Below are 8,218 nucleotides of genomic sequence, written 5' to 3'. Positions count from 1 at the left end.
GAGAAAACAACATTTACTAGTCCATATGAACATTTTGCTTTTAAAAGAATGTCATTTGGATTATGCAATGCACCTGCAACTTTCTAAAGAAGTATGATGTAAATTTTCTGCAAGAAAGGAATTGAAATTCTTATGGATGATTTCTCAGTTTTTATAACCTCTTTCAATTCTTGTTTAAAGTACTTAACAAGAGTTCTAAAATGCTGTGAAGAAACAAATTTAGTTCTCAATTTGAAAAATTTTAAATTTATGATTGCTGAAGGAATTGTATTAGGACATAAGATTTTCGAAAAAATGGCATTGAAGTAGATTCAGCAAAAATTCAAGTTATTGTTGAATTACCCCCTCCTTCGTCTGTAAGAGGAGAAACTTCTCGGACATGCTGGGTTCTATAGATAATATATTAAAGATTTTTCAAAAATTGCAAAGCCTTTATGTCATCTTTAAGAAAAAGATACAAACTTTGATTTTAATGAGGAATGTTGAAATGTCTTTAATTAATTAAAAGAAAAATTAATCACAGCACCTATTATTATTTCACCTGACTAGGAAAAACCTTTTCAGTTAATGTTTGATGCCAGTGATTATGCTTTAGGGGTTCTAAAGGATAAAGATAAGATAAAACTTTTAAAGTTATATTCTATTCTAGAAAAATCCTTAGTGAAGCCCAAATTAGTTACATCGCTACTTAAAAGGAATTATTAACCTTAGTGTACACTTTTGATAAATTTAAACCTTATCTTATAAGAGCTAAATATTATTGACCTCAATTTTGGTGAGGACTTTCCTTCCTCTTAGTGCTTAGGATCTAGCCATAGTACTTTTCTTTTGACTATCTTGGAAGACTAGAGATGGAACCCACCTACATAGAAATTCAAACCATTTCCTTACTCTCTTTGGAACCCACATGAATGTTCATGAACCTCCAACACTTGGAAGGTTGAGACCAACATATGAGGATTCAAGGATGAGTCCCCATAAGACTGTTGAACTTAGGGAAACCCTGGCTGGCTAGGGTTTGGTCTTTAACACAATCAAGCACATCACATTTCCCCACTTGTCCTAAAACCTTGAAACTGCAACCATTGAACCTATTTCCCCTTTTCTCTTTTGGAAACTCTTATGGGTGGTCCCCAAGCTCTTAGGCTTTTGGCTAGAGTGGCTAGGACCCACACATGAAGGGTCCAAAAATGAGCTTCCCTTGGTTTCACAGCTCAAATAAGGGTACCTTGTGATTGGCATCTTCAATGAATTTCAATCCCACCTAAACACCAAATTTTGGTCTTTTGGCCCCAAACTTTTTAAAAATTACTAAATTGTCTAAAAAATCCTAAGATTCAAAAAATGGCCCAAATTTTTAAATTTTCTCCATAAATTATATCAAACCATCCAAATTCCCAAAATATCCTTAAGTTTGCCAAAATTACCAAAATGCCCTTATGCCCAAAAATTTTCCAAAATCTCCCAAATCATTCCAAACCTCTTCTAAGTCAATCATAACCACCAAATGGGCCCAATTTGACCAAATGTCCAATTTTGACAAAAATCCTAATTTTGCCCCTAAAAGCCCAAATTCCCCAAATTCATCCTAATTTCCACAAAATTCATTTCAGTTTCACCTAATTTCAAATCTAAATCATTTATTAACTTATCCAATCCCAATTTACACAAATTTGAAGCCCAATTGGACCACCTTCCAAACCCTAATTTCAATTTGGACCAAATCCTCAATCTGACCATATCTTCAAATTTCATCAAATTGAGCCCCATAACCAATTCAATTCTTTCAATTTTGAATTCTAAACCCTTCATAATATTCCCCTAGATCAATTTGAACCCTCAATTTGTTTAGATCCAAACCCTAGCCTAACCTAAATCCAAGTCAAAACCAAATTTTCCAATATTGACTCTAAGTCAAAACTCCAATTAATTCAAGTCATATAATCAATTCAATTCCCCCAATTTCATTTCCTAAATTCCTCATGATAACCCTTTGGATCACTTGGAGTCTTCAAAAAATTTTTAAGCCAAGCCCAAGTTTAATTTTTGGCCTAAACCTAATTTTGAGCCCAAGATCCAAATTAACCTACCCATTGAAATTAACTAAGCTTAATCTTATCCTACCTTGGTTAGCCTCCTAGGAAGCTAAAAAAATAATCCAAGAACCAGATTTTGAGTCATTGACCAAGGGTCCCTGAAATCAAGGAAAATACCCCTATTTTTGTCTAAGCTCTCTATCAAATGCCATCAATCATCAAACCTCCAAACTAATCACAAGTAAAACTTCCCTAGTTATCCTTGAGCCAGCTAGCCACCTCCCTTGGCATGGCTGGCTGGCTTAGTCAACGAAAACCCAAAATCAAGAAGTCTCCTGATACACCAAAATAATATGTTATTTTAAGTATATATTTTATGCTTTTAAGTACACATTTTATGCATATTTTTTTGATATTATACTTTAAAGAAGGGTATTTTCATGTTTTTGTTGCAGGTATATCAACTTTAGGTATTTGGAGCAAAAGTAGCAAAAAGGACAAAATTTGGAGCCAAAACAGCAAATTTTAGAAATTCTAGCGCCAAAAGCGCCATTTTACAGAGAGCTAGTCTAGATGTGCTAGATTTAGCGCCTGAAGCGCCAGAACAGTGCAGACTTAAGCAAGCTGGTGCCAAAAGCGCTAGAGACAAATTTTTACGGATTAAGGCAGTTCGGAACAAATTTTGCATGAATTTTCAAAGGGAATCTTATTCTAAACACCCATTAGAGTGATTCAATACATGTAGAGACTTTATAAGGTTTTCTTATGAATGGATGTGTCTCTTGGATCAATGGACATGTATTTTGAGTTCAAAAGGGTTGTCTTATAGATAAATATTTGGAGGAAATTTTGAATTCTTTTTGGAGGGAGGCAGCCTTTAATAAAAGAGAGGGTTTGAAGAACTTAAAGGTGGTGGCGTGTAAGGGGGTGAAAAAGAGAGAGAGAGAGAGAAAGTCAAGGGCTTGAAGATTTGCTTGAAGGATTATAAGAGAAGAGGGAAGGTGAGAGATTTCTTCTTCATTACACTTCTAAGAGAGAATTGAGAGTGCTTGTAAGGAGAGAAAGGCTTGAAGAGAACTTCTAGGGATTTGCTTGGGAAGGATTGTAAGATAAGTTGTGCCTTTTATTTCTTTTATTTTGTGAACTTATTTTTATATATGAAATCAGTGTTTTATCGTATCCTTCTCATTACTTTGAGATATGGTTTTGTGAAGAATTGATTTTATTTTATATGTTTTTAAATGTCAATAATTTGTAATGATTTGAACTCCGATATTCATTTACTTTTTTATCTGACCAATTGAATTATTAAAATATGTTAAGAAACATATGTGCCAAAGGGGCTATCAGATTTCTACAACGAAGGGAGAATCACATTTGATTTCAATCACATTTGATTTCATGGGAGAGGATGTCATCCATGGAGTTGAGTGCAAATAAATAGGGAAATATACTTTTTTGGATGCAGAATTGGAAAATTTAAGGTGATAGATTAAAATCTCTAATTTAGTCCAGTTGGTTGGAAACTGATGCGAGATTGTTAGCCCTTAAGTGAGGGAGTAGTGGGAGCTCTGGAGTGGCAATCGGTATCCTCCCAGCCTAACCACAGAATTAGGGACCAAACTCTAGATTAGTCGAAGTTCTTTATGCACTCGAAAGAGGGTAAGGAATAGAATTGCTTCTATTTGGCACAAAATAATTTAAATATATATATATATATATATATATATATTCAAATGATTTTAATTTCTTTATAATCCATATACTCATTATAAAGGGGAATGATGTTTTCTTAAATTTGAACTCTTCGTCACAAAAACTTTTTTTAGTTTTCATAATTTTACTTTTGAAAGTTTAGCAATTAGTTTAATTAACTTTGTCTTTTTACTGCATCTTATTTAACATTCACTCTATACTTTATATTCAAATTTAGTACTTCGCTTTTGTAGTTTAAAATTTTTGATCATATTTTAATTAACTTTGTCTTTTACTGCATTTTATTTAACATTCACTCAATTACTTTATATTCAAATTTAGTACTTCATTTTTGTAGTTTAAAATTTTTGTTCATATTATAATCTTAAGAATTTACTAATAGGCATTTCTAACTTCCTTATGGGATTGATCTCTAGGACTCCATTAGAGCCATTTGTACTTGAGTGATACGTATACTTGCGTTATTTTTAAGGGATTTGGTAGTTTAAAGAGTTTCAAAAGATACAATTATTTTCATTAAAGTTATTTTTGTTGGGATTAATTTGTATATTTATTATTGTATTTGTCGTGTGTATTTTGTAATATTGAAAGATATTTACAAAATTATCACACTAAATCCACCCGCATCACCTCCCCCATGGACCAAGCTTGAATTGCACCCATCCAAAGTGGATCAATCCCATTGGCTAATTGCACTACTCAACCCTCCACCTAAGCAACCTTCTCCACCCTTTGACTTGGCCAATTAATTCCTTATTCCTCCTCTATTTAAACCACCCCTCTCAAGGCCAAAGAGAGGATGCTATCAATTACTTAAGGATATCCTTCCAAATTTCTCTAAAAGCTTTCCCAAACCTTTCTAAGTTCATCCCAATTAATTTTCAGCCACTTCCCTCACTATCCAACCTAATTTCAAACTAGAAATTCAGGGCATTTTCTATCACTCCACCAAATCCATAAAAATCTCAATTGATCATCCCAAAATCTTCTCTAGACCAAACAAGGAAGTTCCCCTTTGAAGCCCCATATTTTGAGCACTCTAACCGACAATTAGATGAAATTCAAATCACCCTCTGATCAAACTCTTGTCTGGCCCCAACATCAGCTCAAATTGGTGCTTGGAGGAGCTTTGTGAGATCACAACAAACATCTGCAACCAACACAATCAAGGCCTCACCTCTTAGACAAAGGTATAGTTCATTAACCCTAAAATCATGATATGTTTTGCTAATTATGAAGTGAGCTTGTTTTTCATATGCATTTAACCATATGGTTGTGTTCGTCTTAATTAGATGAAGCTATAAGAACAAACAACAAGTGATTTGGTTGAGTATCGAGTGAGATCTTAAGTTTAGAAAACTTGCGGTTCTCGGGTTATATCCCTTGGGGATGATGAACAAATGTCCTCCATTTCTGTGTGTATCCATCAAATGGTGAAGGAGAAGTCGGATGAGGAGACTGAATATAAAGCATGGGCTGAGTCAGCGATGATGAGGAAGGCAGCGTCAAATGGAAGCGCACCGCGTGGAGCTTCAGAGCCATCGTAGGATTGCATGGCACTAAGTCAGATAATTATAAAATTAGCCATTTAATGATTTATTTAATTAAGAAAACTTTGACAATTCATAACTTGGTGTAGAAAATAAAAAAATAAAAAAAATACCTTATGCTTAGTGAACAAAGGAGAATCATGTGAACCAATGATAAAAATTATTTAACTTATATTTAATTTTAATTAATTAAATATTATAAAACTAATTTAAATCATAGATATTTAAATATTAATCACCATAGTATGAAATTTTGAGGTTTTTTTCTTTCTATGGTTAGGAATGTTCCCTGATTTTTTCAAATTCAGATAGCACCCCTAACATGATAAACCTTAATTTTTAAGGTTAAGTCTCATCTTTTGTTTAAAATAATTATAGAAATTGAAATAAACATAAAAAAATTATGAGGATTGTTTTGTTAGGTACACTGTAGTCAGAAGGACATAAGAAATAATAAACTTAAGATTAAATGCCTTTAAATTATAACTTCTTAATTTAAGTAAATAAAACCCATGAAAAATAAATTAAATAAAATATAATCTAAAAGATCATAAAAATTGATCATCACTGAAGATGTTGAATTATTTAAGCCTCTATAAAAATTTGGAACCACTTTAAATTAATTTAACCACTAAAGTCTAGTTTTCAAGAAAAATTAGATTTTAGCACTAAAACAATTATAATAATTTAAAAATAACTTAAAAAAATATGAAAATTGGTTTGGAGTGCTATTTGTAACTAGAGGCATCCAAGAAAAATAAAATTGACATTAAAATAAATAGTCCATTTTTTAGGCTATTTTTTAATTTAAAAATAATTAAATAAATTCAAAAAATCACAAAAATACAAAAAATGTACCAAAATGTCTGTAGTTGTTCCCTGACCACTTGGGATCAATTAGAATGTTTTTTTTTCCTAATTTTAAAAATAAATTTATGTCTTTTTTAAATGCCTAAAATGTATTTTTCCTATATTTTCACTAAAATAATTATAAAAAATAAAAAAATATATTAGAAAAAAAAGAAATAAAGTTATTTGAATTCCTTGAAGTGAGAGAGGTTAGTGAAAAATATAAAATAGATTTTTTAGAATAAATTTTTTCTCTATTTAAGTAACTATCTAAATAAAAAAATAATTATAAAAATTAAAATACAATTCAAAGATTTATAATATTTGGTCCAAGTGGTCCTCTGACCTAGATGAACCTCTAATAATTTTCATAAGGATACAAACTTTTCTTTTTTTAGCTTGAAAGGTTGCAGTTAATAAGTTGGGATTGGATCAAGCTTTCATTCCAGTCAGACAAACTTTTAGAAGAATACGCCTGGAGAGCAACAAGTCATAGCAGAAGTCAAAAAATTAATAGATCATAAGTTTGTCTGTGAAGAGCAATACCTGACCTGGTTGGCCAATGTGGTGTCGGTTAAAAAACGGAATGGTCAGATTCGAGTATGCGTGGACTTTAGAGATTTAAATAAAGCCTACTCGAAGGATGAATTTCAGCTACCAATGCCAAAGTTGATGATTAATATCGCGTCGACCAATGAAATTTTCTCTTTTATGGATGTATCGGTCGGATACAACCAGAGTAAGATGGCACCATGGGGATCTTTGATGATCTCATCCATAATCATGTTGAATGTTATGTGGATGACATGGTCATTAAGAGTAAATTGAAGGACGATCATTTCTACAATTTGAGAATTATTTTTGAGCGGATACGACAATTTAACCTTAAGATAAATCCCTTAAATTGCACCTTTGGTGTTACCTCCAGGAAATTCTTAGGGTTTGTTGTCCGTCACTGCAAAATTCAAATTGATCCGGAAAAGATTAAAGCCATCTTAGAAATGCCACCCCCTAATAACTTGAAGATATTACGATCATTTCAAGAGAGGTTGGCGTATCTCAGACGCTTTATTTCTAATTTGTTAGGTAGGTGTCAGCCTTTTTCTATGCTTTTCAAGAAGGATGCCAAGTTCACTTGGGATGACTAGTTTCAACTTGCTTTAGAGAGCATCAAACAGTATTTGATGAAGCCTCCTGTCTTAGCAACCTCTGTCACAGGTAGACTGTTTATACTTTACACCGCAGGGACTAACCTATGTTAATTATGAGGGTAAGGAAAATACTCTCTACTATTTGAACCTTCATCTGATTTCGACGGAAGTAAAGTTTCCTCCTATTGAGAAGCATTGTTGGCATTGATCTTTGCCGCCCAGAAGCTTAGACTCTACTTGCTTTCTCATAAGTTCAACCTGATTTCAAAGTTTAATCCTCTGCAATACTTGTGACCCAACGGACAATTTTTGGTAGTTTAGCAAGGTGATCAATGATATTATTGCAATTTGATATAACTTTCATTCCTCTTCAAGCTGTAAAGGGGTAAGTTCAGTTGATTTCCTTGCAGCGCATCCTTTACCGGTAAAGTCTCCTCTCAACGATAAATTTCTAGACAAGCAGATAATGAATTTAGAAGACCCTAGTGCTCAAACTGAAAGATGTACTTTGATGGAGCTTCATCAGCACAAAAGGATAAAAATTCGCAAATGATACTGCCTATAAAAGTAGGGATCAGATTAATCTTCATTACATTGGAACAAGGAATCTCCCATCTAATAAAGCTGTGTATAAATAATGAAGCATAATATGAAGCCCTCATAACTGTATTGGAGTTAGTCATTTCAATGGGGATAACTGACATCAATATCTATGGTGACTCGCAATTGATTATACAACAGGTCGCCATGCTGTACAAAATTCTGAAACCCAATCTCAAGCAGCATTTTTAGTATACAATGAAGCTACTAAAAAATATTCCTAATGTGACACTTTACAATATTCCCAAAAGAGAGAATGCCTTTGTAGACGCTTTGGCCCGATTCGCAAGAGAATTTGCTCTTTCACTGGAAGATT

The sequence above is a fragment of the Phalaenopsis equestris genome, unplaced genomic scaffold, assembly GCF_001263595.1.
Source record: "Phalaenopsis equestris unplaced genomic scaffold, ASM126359v1 Scaffold001325, whole genome shotgun sequence".
Lineage (NCBI taxonomy): Eukaryota > Viridiplantae > Streptophyta > Magnoliopsida > Asparagales > Orchidaceae > Phalaenopsis > Phalaenopsis equestris.
This window is presented reverse-complemented; position numbering follows the sequence as displayed.